This window comes from Schistocerca serialis, chromosome 5, assembly GCF_023864345.2.
Source record: "Schistocerca serialis cubense isolate TAMUIC-IGC-003099 chromosome 5, iqSchSeri2.2, whole genome shotgun sequence".
Taxonomy (NCBI): Eukaryota; Metazoa; Arthropoda; class Insecta; order Orthoptera; family Acrididae; genus Schistocerca; species Schistocerca serialis.
The window spans coordinates 758,644,737-758,659,046 of NC_064642.1; the positions used below are offsets into that span (position 1 = coordinate 758,644,737).

General features: G+C 40.6%; 1 protein-coding gene across 1 annotated transcript in view; it reads right to left on the reverse strand.

Annotated features, from left to right (window-relative positions):
- Window positions 1–3,278, reverse strand: part of LOC126480840 (tumor protein p53-inducible nuclear protein 2) — a 75,841-nt gene extending 72,563 nt beyond the window's left edge. Inside the window, exon 1 of the mRNA XM_050104185.1 lies at window positions 3,226–3,278. The gene's annotated coding sequence lies outside the window, so the exon portion shown is untranslated. The remainder of the gene's footprint in view (window positions 1–3,225) is intronic.
- Between the last annotated feature and the right edge of the window lie 11,032 nt (window positions 3,279–14,310).

The window sequence follows — 14,310 nt, forward strand, 5'->3', positions numbered from 1 at the left end:
TGCTTAACTCACGGAAGAATAAAACTGGTATTGGAAATCTGCTGGGAAGCGAACACATTTCTATTACGATAGCCAGTAGCGACGTATTGAGACGTAAGTCGTAATCACCAACTGGTTACTGCAGTGCCTTAAGAAGATCGTAATTGACACCATAGGTCGTTGTGACCACCCTTTTCTGGGATTACAATACACTATGAGAACTATAGAGTTACCCGTAACTGTACTACACAGAAAAACAGGGTGAAAATAAGCGATGCACAGCAGCTTTCGCATTTCAGTTTCTGGCTGCATATAACGCTTGCCGCGAAGGTAGTGTTAGTCGGTTTCTGCTAAAGATCCATAACGTTTTACTTAACACGACAGCTTTGCAGTCTATCTTCAGTCCAAACATTGAAGATAAAGAACATCACTGATTATTTGACTACCTTGTGATGTTAAAATATGACGAGCGTGTCATGTTATAATTGAGTCATAGTTTCTTTTTGTCATGGCATGTCCCAAGTGCTAAGCCATCAAGCAATACTCTAAGCCTGGCGTTTTTTACGCGTATCAATTGTTATTCGAAGGGAAAAAACAATACTTTATTGCAAGAATCACTTTCTTCTCTTGTGTCAGCGTGCGGGAAGTGGCGTCAAGGTCAACGTGACAATATCCGGCCTTTACGGCCTGTCACATGAATAGTGGATGACCGTTACCTCTGAACGTTGTTAAAAACTACTGAAAAAGAAAAGGCTTGTTAACTATGAAGTAAGTTTCCTTATTTGTATTAATCATGTAGCCTCTTAGATCTGCGTTAATGCGTAGCGGGAAAAATGTGTAATGGAGCACATTAGCAGGAGAACGGCAGATATAATAAAAGAACTGCTCACTGGTGACGCCATCAGCTTGCGAAAGCTTCGTGTTCTTGACAGCGACTTGAACGTCGCCTTTCATATCGCGAAAGCAAACTGGTAGCCCGCCCTTCATCAACGCTGTAATTGTTGAAACATTTTGTGTCCATTTTCCTGATCACAAACTGCAAATGATATTTCACGCAGGTGATACCAGTGTCAGATATGAGGAGAGAAATCGTAACAAATGTGACAAGATAATTCGTGAATGATCCGTTCGTTATAGAGAACGAACAGCCCTTTCATTTGATCGACGTGCAACGTCTTGTTTTCTGTGCCGTTAACAATGCCAATATTACATTTTATTCCAAATCGGAAGCGTTTCGTTTTCGGTAATTCAACAGAAACATCGACAGAGAAGGCCACTCTCTTTGCTATCGACCAAAGTGCAGTAGAAAACGACAAAATAACGCAGAACTTTTTATCAGCAAAAACATCAATATTTCAACTAATACATCAGCAACTGAAACAATCACTGAGAAATATGTTTCGTAAAATAAGGACATCATGCACAATGTAAAACGAAAGACAGTTTCCGCTGTTTTACACAGCATTATTGTTGTAAATATTCGGAAAGAGTTCGTTAAGAAGAGGGAAACTAACTCAGCCATATGATTTACGGAAAGCAAAGAAACATTTATCAGCATGGGCGACGAGGATTTGAATCCGCTTCTCCTAAATAAGTCTCCAAAATTTGAAGAAACTGTGTTTTGCTTTCGGAAAGCAAACGTGAGATACAGTCTTTGAGTTTGGTAAACGAAGTCGTAACTCGAGGTGGAAATGCCAAGGGCAGTAGTTTCGAAGCTTAACATAAACTGATACAAAACCGCAACAAGTCATTGTATATATTTTTTCGTTACTTTCTCGTTACCAGATCGAAAGAATTTTGGCTCAACTCCAGACGGATATGCTGTTTACAGTGCTCAAAGCACGTTAACGTATCACTTGCCATTGCGGGCAGATACTTACGGCGAAGAGAAAGCTCGATGATCCGCATGTTAATTTTGCACGTAGTAAATTAAGGGTCTCAAAAAACACCAGAGACAGGCTACAATAAACGAACAGACGTTAGTTGTCAGCTGTTGATCGAGATCGTATTTATGCTTGCGATTTTCGTCGGAGTATGCAATTATAAACTTTATCCTAAACACTGTGCATGAAGATAAAGTTTGCATCAATTTGTGTAGTTTCTAGAATACACAAACTGCTGACTTATACATAATGCACTTTTACATGCTATAGCTTATTCCGACAGAAATCGCATCGAATGCAAGCGGAGTTTCGTTCTCGTTTTATAACTCACAACTGAGTTTCGTTTATTTTACCCTTACGCCAAGATATTTGAAATCCATTCTTACTACGCGCAAAATGTGCAAGTGCTTTGTAGTGCGATGTGCCAATTGACGTAAGACGAGTATTTCAACACTGTAAATAGCATCTTACAGTGGCAGAGTTTCGACGTTGGAAAGTTTTGAAAGAAGTTGTTTATCTGTTAACAGTGAGATTTAAGGCCATTATTGATTACAGTGGCATACGCTGTATTCCGTGTTTTATTGCCAGTCCAATTCGGTATATATATCGACGTTTGTGTTTGGCCCTAGCAAGCGGTCCTGGTAGCGCTGTGTTGCCAGCTGTAGTCAGCTGATTCGCGCTATTGCGAAATGTAGTCAGGCAAAACTCGGCTGTGACTCACCAGCGCACGCGAAGTGGAGAAGTAAAAGAAATGCAGGCTTTGTTAAATGTCAGAGCCGGGAGGACACCTCGTATCTGCCGAGCGAACGCAGGTTGGCATTCGCGTCAGCTGTCCTTTGTTTGCTGGCGCGGGTAAGACAAAGGCCGCAGGTTGCCGACACGACGCAGGCCGTTGCCCGGCTGCTGAGACGCGATTTAAGCTGAGCACAGAAGACGCACACACTACTCCCTAGGTACTCGAACTTATGGGTAGAGGCACCTCGCTTGTTGTACGCCGTAGGCCGTTTTTAGAACAAAGAATATCTATCCGCTACAGAAAACTGCTTCGTACTGCAAGTTTCGCTTGTCCCGTAGTGTTTGCTTAGCGGCGAGTTTACACGTTCGGCGTAGGCGTGAACAGGCGCGGCGGCAGACAAAGGTTTGTCGGTGCGCTGTTGCGAACACCGAGCAGAGTCGAGGCCTGGGGCAGCTGCTCGCTGCCTGTATCGATCAGCGGCTTCGCCTGCCCCGGTGAGAGGTGGTGCACCTTGCAGAGGGGAACGGCTCGCGGGAGCGGAAAGGTCGGCAACGGCGCGCAGCGGTTCAGCGGCTAGCGAAGAGCGCCGCGCTAGGCTGAGCGCCGGAAACTGTGTGTGGTACTCACTGGAGTCTGCGCGCACTGGACGGGGCTGGCGAACCAACTGACGGCGCTCAGCTGACCGGTCGCGCTGTCAGGCAGCAGGGGCGTCGCGGCGGGAGGGGAGGGATGGCTGCCGGTCGGGTGGGGGGCGCAGCGCACCAACAGCTGCGCGAGCCCAGCGACTGTCACTCACAATCGATACCCACGCGCCAGCGCCAGCTCGCTCCCTACTTCGATTTCCAGGCACGTCGTTGGAAACAAAAACATAGCGACATTGAACTTAACTCAGGGGTAGTTCCTACGTTAAGAGTTGTCTCGTATTTTACAGACGTTTTATTGCTCAAGACTAAAGGTTTGAAAACCTATGATTGTAGGTACATTACACACTATTTTTAGAATAAACATATAACTAATTAATTGTTCATTTTCAGTCTGATTTCGAAGAAATCGTCATCTGTCGGATTTGAGCATTTTTGTGTACTAACAAATCTGTAGTAGAAATTCCATTTAGAGTATGCTGTTGGAATTAAATGTAAGTGATCTTGTCCTGAGAGCTTAACAATTTGAAAAATATCAGACTTACTTCGCCACGAATTTGCACTCCTAAGATCGTTCATCGAACCAATAAAAAATCATTACGGATTGGCATAAGGTTCTAATCGTTTATAAAAACTCAGACAAAAATAGTCGCATACATACCACATGCTGATACACCGTTTTCTCAAAGTTCTTACACTTCTTTAGAAAAAATTGTGGTCTTTCAACTTGTACAGCTTTTGTGGTATCCACGAAAGAATGTTTAAGAAAAATTGAGGGGGAATGGAATGGATTCAGTTTCGATTTTTCTTCGTTTAGTAATTTGATATTTATTTTTCTGGAAATACAGATATACTTTCAATTCTTAACACAGTTTCATTATTCAATATTTACCTGACTAGGAAGATGTGACGCTGTTAATTTTGTAATTGTAAAATAATTACAGGACTAAGAACAGGGCGAAATAATGCAAAGGACGGGAGATGCAAATCTTAAAAAATTCAATAAGTAATAAAGAAAATAAACTCAGTACAGTAATGAAAGCGAGCATCGAACACCCGTCTGTTTCTTTCCATGGAGTTTGAAATACGCAAGTAAATTATTCCATTCTCGGCATTGAGAAAAAAAAACCTGCTTACTACTATCAGTTTCTTAGTTCCATTTTCCTTTAGCTTTGTGCGTTGACATATTTACTCATATTGTTAATATAGCATACACCGTTACCACTTTGTTTGCAACGTAGGACAACACATCCGAAGTTTTCAACTGGGATTAAGTAGAATGTATCATGAGCAACAAGGCGAATGTTTGAATAAAGAAGCTGGTAGTATCCTACAGTTCTCCAATAGCTCTAACATAATAAAACTGTGATTGTGTTAGAACATCCTGTTGAGCAAAACTAGAACGTATGAAAGATTTTCAGGGCAGATTAGTAGATTATTGTAGGATAAATCAACAAATAATTGTTCAGATACGGTGAGTCTTCTCTCTGCTGTTCATGTACGATTACTCATCATTGAATTGGTTTCTCCACATTGGGAAGGAAATTGTCGATGAAGGTTTTATGATAACAGTCTTCTTGACTGTTAACCCAGAAGCGGAAAGATAAGTGAATGGAAAACGTCAGAATGTTTGAGATGCAACAGTATCTATGATATTAACTTGATAAAAAGTCACTTTGTTCTTTCCATAGCCGTTGTACCTTATAATGAGATGATTCTGTTGTGAAATCATCTTTACATCTACTGTTATAATGTCAAACTGCGTTTATTTGTTCACTCAATTCTGAACCATCCCCATTAATCCATATAAAACTGGTAATATTATGACAAGTATATTCCACACTATGGGCACATTAGGGGAGCACGAGTTGGAGTAGCGACAAGACTGTTACCTCTTCTGATGAACAGCAATGCACATTTCTGTCAAAAGCCTAGTTTGTGTCCTCTAGCGAACTAAAATTCTACCATAAAGCTAAAAATACCATTGAACCTTTCTTTATTTCATTATATCCATTTTTTTTCTTCCTGTATTAATCGAAAACCCTGTTCCACTGCTATATTTGCACAGTATGATGAAATATGTAAGGATTTGGTGGCTGGTGCTTCAAATTTTTAAAATTCCCTGATTACCAAAATCTGTGATACTGACCTTTTGCGGTACTCTGGCGTGTGTTGTTATAGCTTGTTTTCACCTAGGTCATGGAAAAATAACAGAAATTGAATCTCTCTGCCATTCTAGCATAATTGTGGTGGAAGATGAGTAGCACAAAGCAAATAGTAACAATTCGATCAGAAAGTAAACAAAAAGCGAAAAGGAACAAACACGATCTTAGTTATTTCAGTATGAACGTGTAGGATTACGATTCGCAATATTTTGAAAATCGGTTCATCACTTTTGTACCTAAACACTTACAGCTAACGTTATCTTCGCTTTTGTAAGATAGAACTAACATTTCAATGGACTTTGGCTCGCTTTTTGTATTTCCAAAACGTAAAAGGAGACGTAGTCCCCGCATAGAACCTGATAATGTTGGTCGTTTGGCAACACCAGTGTCCAGGATTCCGATTACTGCGGTAGAGCAATCGAAGAAATTCAGTATTTCCTTTATCGTTCTTTTGCATCTAGCAGTACACCTTCTGTTTCTTTGCGGCTTCTATAGCTCAAGTGTTTGATCTTCTTGTATGTAGTATGCCAATGTTTCTTCTTCATCCTGAGTGGTAACTGAGTATTCTCTGTGGTGATCCTTCATTGGTGTTTCCATGGTTCAATCATTCATTTGTGTTTCTGTACGTTTCTTTTAATATCATTTTGCAGTAGTACTAACCCTGCCAGAGAAGGATGATTTTACTAAGAACTGCGGGGCTGGTAGGGGGGGGGGGAGGGGACGGACGCTATTGAGAGAGGAGTTAAGGAAATTAACCACAGTAGATCGCAGTATACAATCCAAACATCATGGAGCGCAGATGTTAGTATCCATAAGATAATGAACTTCATAGACCGCTGTATGAGGACAGAACATGGATGAGGTGCTCACCAACCAACTCAGCACACCATGTGGTGAGTCAAAGGCAGTTACCACCTGAACTAAAATACAGAGTGTATCGAAAAGAATCATCCAATTTGGCACGTCTATATTTTTGAAACTAATAAACATATAAAAAGAATGGGAACCGTGTATTAAGGGTGGCACATAGACTGACTTCTGCATGATAATATTGGGTTGGGACTTGATAACTCTATTAGTAAGGGAGTGGTAGGATAATGTCAGCTCTGATCCACTTTATATCAAATTAATTATACAAATTAATTAACTGATCAATTAATTGCCCCGCTCTACCTGATGACATCGTGGGTTTTCCCTAGCCGGCACGTGGTCCCTTCCCCCTTTCCGCCGATTCATAGCTAATTTTTGAATTTCGCTCGGTTTTGCATCAGAGTTCTGAGCCACTTTTTTGTCACCCCCCCTTGACCTATGAGCCACTTTCCCTCCTCCCCTGCCCCACTGGGACATCCCCTAGTCTTTCTCCCTCCTGTCGCATTAACCTATTGTTCTGTTCTGAACACTTTCCCCCTCCCCATCTCAGTATTCTGTTGTTGAACATGAGTTGCTTCTGGTCAGGCTTAAGGTGTTCCAGTAATATAATTAACTGTATATGGCGAGAAATTCACCCCACTCTGTGACGTCAGTGCAAATACAGTAGACCTCAGTCAACTCGGAGGGTACATTCTCTCCCCTCCCCAGCATCCTATTGGCGGGAAATCCACAAATCGGCCCAAAATTCAAAATATCGTGGTAAATTCGAATTTTGGTGGTAATTTCAAATGTAATTACACTGTATTGCAAAGGACATAACTATTATACCTTCTTTATTTATAGAAAATCAATTTGCATTTCGCTTGTGTGGTAGGGTGTAGGATACTCTATACTTCATCGTCTACGGACACAGTCTGTGACATCACAACCCAACCCAGAATACGGCAGCAGTCTAACTCCTCCGCCTCCTACATGAGGAAAATTCAAAAATTCGCTGGAAAAACCAAATTTTTTCCCCTTGCTGTGAAGTATGAGAGTTGGGGAGGGGTAGTTGCCAGTGACCAAGCACTAGACAATAACTGATGGCTGTAACGAGGATATTTTCGCTATCAGTCTAGCCAGTACCCCTGTATGGTATTGATGGGTAGTAATAATGGGAGAGGAACCTATGGAATAGCCCTCAGCAGGCAGTCGGTCGGTTGGTGCGGGCCAGGGAGGACATCTCCGTGCGGTGCAGTCGCCTGGGTCCGCTGCCGGGCTCTGCGCAGGCTCACAGCGTGTGTGGAGCTGTCCGATCACTACGAGCTTCGTAGTCCACCGACCCACGACGTCAAAGTTGCGTGTGTAACCTTTTGTGTTTGAGTTCTCATGTATTGATGGGTAGCAAGTAGGTCGTTGTGTCGGTCGGTCTGTGGCCATCCCCTGGTTGGGCTCCGACGGATCAAGTATAGTTGGGCTCACCACCTGTGTCACCTAAGTGAATGAGGGCAGACCGACCTCCCTGGAGGCCTACTGAGTGCCACCGTGTTAATTATCTGTTGTCAGCTATTTTAAATTTTAGGCTTATGGTTATTTGTTTTGTCTCTTAAAATTTTGCAAAATTAATTTTTAAATTTATCTTTCAAGCTTAAACACTGTGGGGTCATTCCATCTCAAATCAACTACCAGTCTGAACCTTGATATCTCAGATTTGGAGGAATTTTTTTTTCAGATAATGTACCCACTAACACTAGTTTAAATTTGAAATTCAAAATTTTTCTGACCTTTGGTTTTTGAGCTTCAAAGGTTTAAAAATCAAAAAAACCTCTGTTTTTGATCAATCGATGATTGTTTTAAAATGCTGTAGCTCAAAAACTATACAACCTGGAGAGCTCAAACTTGTACCATTGTTTTCCTCTAAAAATTCAAAAAATGGTTCAAATGGCTCTGAGCACTATGGGACTCAACTGCTGAGGTCATTAGTCCCCTAGAACTTAGAACTACTTAAACCTAACTAACCTAAGGACATCACAAACATCCAAGCCCGAGGCAGGATTCGGACCTGCGACCGTAGTGGTCTTGCGGTTCCAGACTGCAGCGCCTTTAACCGCACGGCCACTTCGGCCGGCCTCTAAAAATTCCCTTCAATTTGATATGTAACATGACTATGCTACCTAAATCTGAAAATTTTAAACTTTTCCAAAAAAACATTTTTTGAAATTTCCAAAATACATACCCTCGGATTTTTTATAAAAATTGTATGTGTTGTCCAGTCTGACTACATCCATGCAAAATTTCAAGATAGGATCTCAATGGGTTCTTGTATAAAATAATATTTTAGTACCGCAATACACACTAGTGAGGTGAAAAGCAGACTATTTCTATGCTATGAATACTAAGGTAGGCCTATGTAATTCTAACAAACTTAAATTATTATGTTAGCCTTTTTATGCAACATTACCCTCTTATTGTTAGTTAATGCATTAAATGATATTTTAATGCGAGAATAAAATATATAAAAAATAATAACTTAAGAATCTTACGATTTTGTACGACATTCACTTTTTATTATAAAAAAACGTGAGATTTTCATATAGGGTCAAGGCTCTAGTTTTGGCCACTACCCCACTTTTGACCACCTTGATGTAACAGGGAAACTACACTCCATCCTTTCATCATATATTATAAATGGGAGGGAAAACTAAAACATCTGCAGTATGTCTTCATATCAGATTGCCTGAAACATAATGTAGTCGCTTTCTATGTATTCCAGAAAAAACTTCTAGAAATCATAAAGCAAAACTTGCCTTTTGGACTTAAAAAGATTACTTACTTTTCTGATGGCAGCACTGCACAATATAAAACTAAGAAAAACTTCCTTAATTTGTGTTTGCATAAAACTGATTTTGAAGTTGAGGCAACGTGGGAGTTCTTTGCAACATCCCATGGCAAGAGCGCATGCGATGGCCTTGGCGGAACTGTTAAGCGGCTAGCTGCTAAAGCCAGCCTACAAAGGCCACATGACCAGAAAATCTTAACACCCAAATCACTTTATGTATTTGCCATGGAAAACATAAAAAACATTGACTTTGAATATTGCACACGGAGGACTGTGAACTCACCAAAGAATACTTACTTCCTCGGTTTAGTGACTCAAAAGCGATTGTGGGAACACAAAAGTTTCATTCATATAAACCCTGCACAGAGTGTCAAATTACTGTCAAGCCTTATCATTTTAGTCTGGATGAGTCTCTTGAATATGTGACAACACTGAACCAAATAACACTGTCACATATGGGAAATATTACTGCTGGTTTTGTGACAGTAGCATATGACGACTCTTGGTGGCTAGGATGCATTGAAGAAGAATACAATGACATGTACCGAATAAATTTTTTACACCCAAAGGGTCTAGCCCAGTCTTTTTACTATCCACAACCAAGAGATGTATTAGATGTCCCAGGAAATAAAACAGCGAATCCAACAACAGCTACGGGAAGAACCTACACTGTAAGTGCTAAGGAAATGAAGTTGTCGTCTCTTGCTTTGGAAAAATATCTTAAAAGATCATAAAAGAAGCACGTTTAAATTATGTTACACCTACCCTCACTAAACAGTAAGTTGTATAAATATCATGTGTATTAACTTTGTAAATACCAAATAGTATTATAAATACAGTTCTATCCATGCAAATATCAACAAGTTAATCTTTTTCCCAAGTGAAATTACTTATATGCCAATTTCTAATATAACGAACTTGTTGTAAATGATTACAAATAACACTGGAAAACCAAGAAAAAGATAATCTCTGCCATTTACAACTAAGGATGAAGGTGAGTGGCTTTATTCAAAATTTTAGCTTGTAGCGCGTATATTACCAATTAAAATGTGTTCACTTCCTTCTGATGCATAGTTAAAAGAATCATGAACATTAAATTAAAACAACACTATATCATTTAATGAAGTAACAAACAATAAGAGGACAATGTTGCATAAAAAGGCTAACATAATAATTTAAGTTTGTTAGAATTACATAGGCCTACCTTAGTATTCATAGCACAGAAATAGTCTGCTTTTCACCTCACTTGTGTGTATTGCGGTAGTAAAATATTATTTTATACACGAACCCATTGAGATCCTATCTTGAAATTTTGCATGGATGTAGTCAGTTAGACTGGACAAAACATACAATTTTTATAAATATTCCGAGGGACGGATTTTGTAAATTTCAAAAAATGTTTTTTTGGAATAGTTTAAAATTTTCAGATTTAGGTAGCATAGTCATGTTACATATCAAATTGAAGGGAATTTTTAGAAGAAAACAATGGTGCAAGTTGGAGCTCTCTAGGTTGTATTGTTTTTGAGCTACAGCATTTTAAAACAATCATCGACTGATCAAAAACAGATGTTTTTTTTGATTTTTAAACCCTTGAAACTCAAAAACCAAAGATCAGAAAAATTTTGAATTTCAAATTTAAACTAGTGTTAGTGGGTACATTACCTGAAAAAAAAATCATCCAAATCTGAGAGGTGATGGTTCAAATCATGTGGTACAATTGGTTGATTTGACATGGAATGACCCTGTGGCCTTCTGCTGTTAAAGATTACGGTAATATATTTTAAAATTTTTGAAGTTTAATTGTGGCCCTCAGCCATTTGTGTTGTTGCTTTTTTGGGTTTTAAATTATTTTTTTGCTATCTTAATTGAATTTTTTATTTTTTTGAGATTTCTTGTTGGCCTTCTGCGTTTAAAGGTCTATGGTAATATATTCTAAAATCTTGGACTTTCATTGTGGCTTCAGCCATTTGTATTGCACCTTGTGTATGTTGTTTTTTGAATTATTTTACTGCTATCTTATTTGGATTTTAATCTTGTTAAGATTTCTTGTTGGAGGCCTTCAGCCATGAAAGAGTTGCATTCGGTAAAGATTCGGTGATGTGCCGCTTTGGTTGTAAAGGTTATTAAATTAAAATAAATGACAATTAGAAACAGAAACTGACCTCAACCCTTGACCCTTTCCACAATCCTATTACCTGATCTACCCAGCGGGTTTAGCTGGTGTCTCATTGTGCTTTCAGCATAGTTATACACATATGAAGTCGTGAAATAATACCATAGATTGAGAATCACAATTGTATAGTGCACATCACAAACGACGACAGTCGAATTACTTTTTCTGTGCATGTGACGTGACGCACCCTATGTGAGCCAACAAGTGCTCAGTGGTTTTTCGAAGCATATAAATAGCTTAGTGGTTAAAAGCCCCTATAAGCAATATTTCGCCACTAAAAGGAAGGTAGAAACCACCAGTTTTAGTGGAAATCCACTAAGTTGGCAACACTAGCCATGTCCTGCATCACAGGACTAGAATATTAAACTTATTTTTGGTTCATGACGAACTGCTGAGAGAATGCTCTACGTCTGTCGTAGGATGCCTCCTCACCTTCCAACTGTCTTGAAGTAATCAAACGCCTCATCGCCTACGAAACCTCTCAAGGTAGCAGCACAGAGGAGTTGTAAATATGAAGTTACTGTGTATCACTTTATAAATTCGGTGATATAGGTGATTTTATTGTGATGATCACCTCTCCCTGAGTAGGTGGGAGATTGAAATTTCATTAAAAGATCTCGTCACAACGAAAAAACACCTGATTGCTTCTCTAACTCATGAATGATATCCATGGTACTCTCGGCTTCGCTTCCACCTGTCCGGTGGCACATCATTGATATCAAATACATTGACTAATTTGTTAAATGAATCATGGGAACCCTTTTGCATGGTGAGTATTTTCTTCTCTGCCTCATTACACTCGCCAAGTAACCATCACAGCTTCCGCGACGTCTCTGGAGGCTTCCCACAGACTAGATAATCACTTCCTCTCACACAAAAATGAGTGGTGGCCATCGTCAAATAACTGAAGATACCAAGCACTAATTGCGTTTTGTCTCTCGGTTGCCTTGTCGTGTTGGTGGAAGCAAGTCACACAGAATTCTGGTATAGTGCTCCAGTTCTAATCCTGCTGAGACCTGTTGGTGTATGGAGACGTCTGATTTTTCACTCTCATCTCCACCCTTGCCATGTGGTGGCATGTGAACAGCCACCACTGCCACCCCCGGGTCACAAACCTCCGCCCGCGCATCAGGAATGTGCCACTCGAGGCCAACAACCCATTGCTTGCTGTGCCAGACATTCTTAATGATTCCAGACTCGCAAAAATTGTCCTATCTGTTCCAGAAAGACTGGGCACTTATTTAATGTCACTGGGGTAAACACCATTATGTTGAACCATATGCTTCCCCTCGTCCTTTCTACCTGACCGACAAGGGGGAGGTACAGCAGTGGCCCGGTTCCCCCGGCTCCACTATGCAACGACATGCAGCAAGTCATGACACATGACTAGGCCAATTTATATCGACTGATTTTTTCTCTTTGTCATAATATTTAATACATGTGTTGATGACCATCCATCGCTCCACACTGACCGTCATTCAATCTCTCGGATTCACTCTTTAAACTATTGTTCAGACCGTGTTGTTATGATTCCAAAATGGCATATGATGTTATTAATAAATCTCATGGCCTCAGTGGCCAATTCTCGCCCTAAGCCCAAACAAAAACCTGATAAACGGTGTTACATTACTTATTAGGCCGCCAGCTGCAGGAGGCATCAGTTCTCGTAATTATTATGTCCCCTCAACGTAAGAGGAAGTGTCTCACAAACTTATTAACACAATAGCGCCACCTCTAATGTTGCGAAGGGTTCCTGTATTGTAATGTTGTTAACAGATATACAGGGTGGCCCATTGATTGTGACCGGGCCAAATATCTCACGAAATAAGTATCCAACGAAAAAACTACAAAGAACGAAACTCGTCTAGCTTGAAGGGGGAAACCAGATGGCGCTATGGTTGGTCCGCTTGATGGCGCTGCCATAGAATAAACGGATATCAACTGCGTTTTTTAAAATAGCAACCCCCATTTTTTATTACATATTAGTGTAGTACGTAAAGAAATATGAATGTTTTAGTTGGACCACTTTTATCGCTTTGTGATAGATGGCGCTGTAATAGTCACAAAAGTATAAGTACGTGGTATCACGTAACATTCCGTCAGTGCGGATGGTATTTGCTTCGTGATACAATACCCGTGTTAAAATGGACCGTTTACCAATTGCGGAAAAGGTCGATATCGTGTTGATGTATATGGCTATTGTGATCAAAATGCCCAATGTGTGTGTGCTATGTATGCTGCTCGGTATCCTGGACGACATCATCCAAGCGTCCGGACCGTTCGCCGGATAGTTACGTTATTCAAGGAGACAGGAAGTGTTCAGCCACATGTGAAACGTCAACCAAGACCTGCAACAAATGATGATGCTGTCGTTGTTAATGCTCATAAACATCGATTGCACCCGTACCATATTACTGTGCACCAGGAATTGCATGGGAGCCGGCCGGAGTGGCCGTGCGCTTCTAGGTGCTGCAGTCTGGAGCCGGGCGACCGCTACGGTCGCAGGTTCGAATCCTGCCTCGGGCATGGATGTGTGTGAAGTCCTTAGGTTAGTTATGTTTAATTAGTTCTAAGTTCTAGGCGACTGATGACCTGAGAAGTTAAGTCGCATAGTGCTCAGAGCCAGCCAATTGCATGGGGACGAGTTTGAACGTCGTGCACAGTTCTGCCACTGTTCACAAGAGAAATTACGGGACGATGACACATTTTTTGCACTCATTCTATTTAGCGACGAAGCGTCATTCACCAACAGGGGTAATGTAAACCGGCATAATATGCACTATTGGGCAATGGAAAATCCACGATGGCTGCGACAAGTGGAACATCAGCGACCTTGTCGGGTTAATGTATGGTGCGGCATTATGGGAGGAAGGATAACTGGTCCCCATTTTATCGATGGCAATCTAAATTGTGCAATGTATGCCGATTTCCTACGTAATGTTTTACCGTTGTTACTACAAGATGTTTCACTGCATGACAGAATGGCGATGTACTTCCAACATGGCGGATGTCCGGCACATAGCTCGCGTGCGGTTGAAGCGGTAT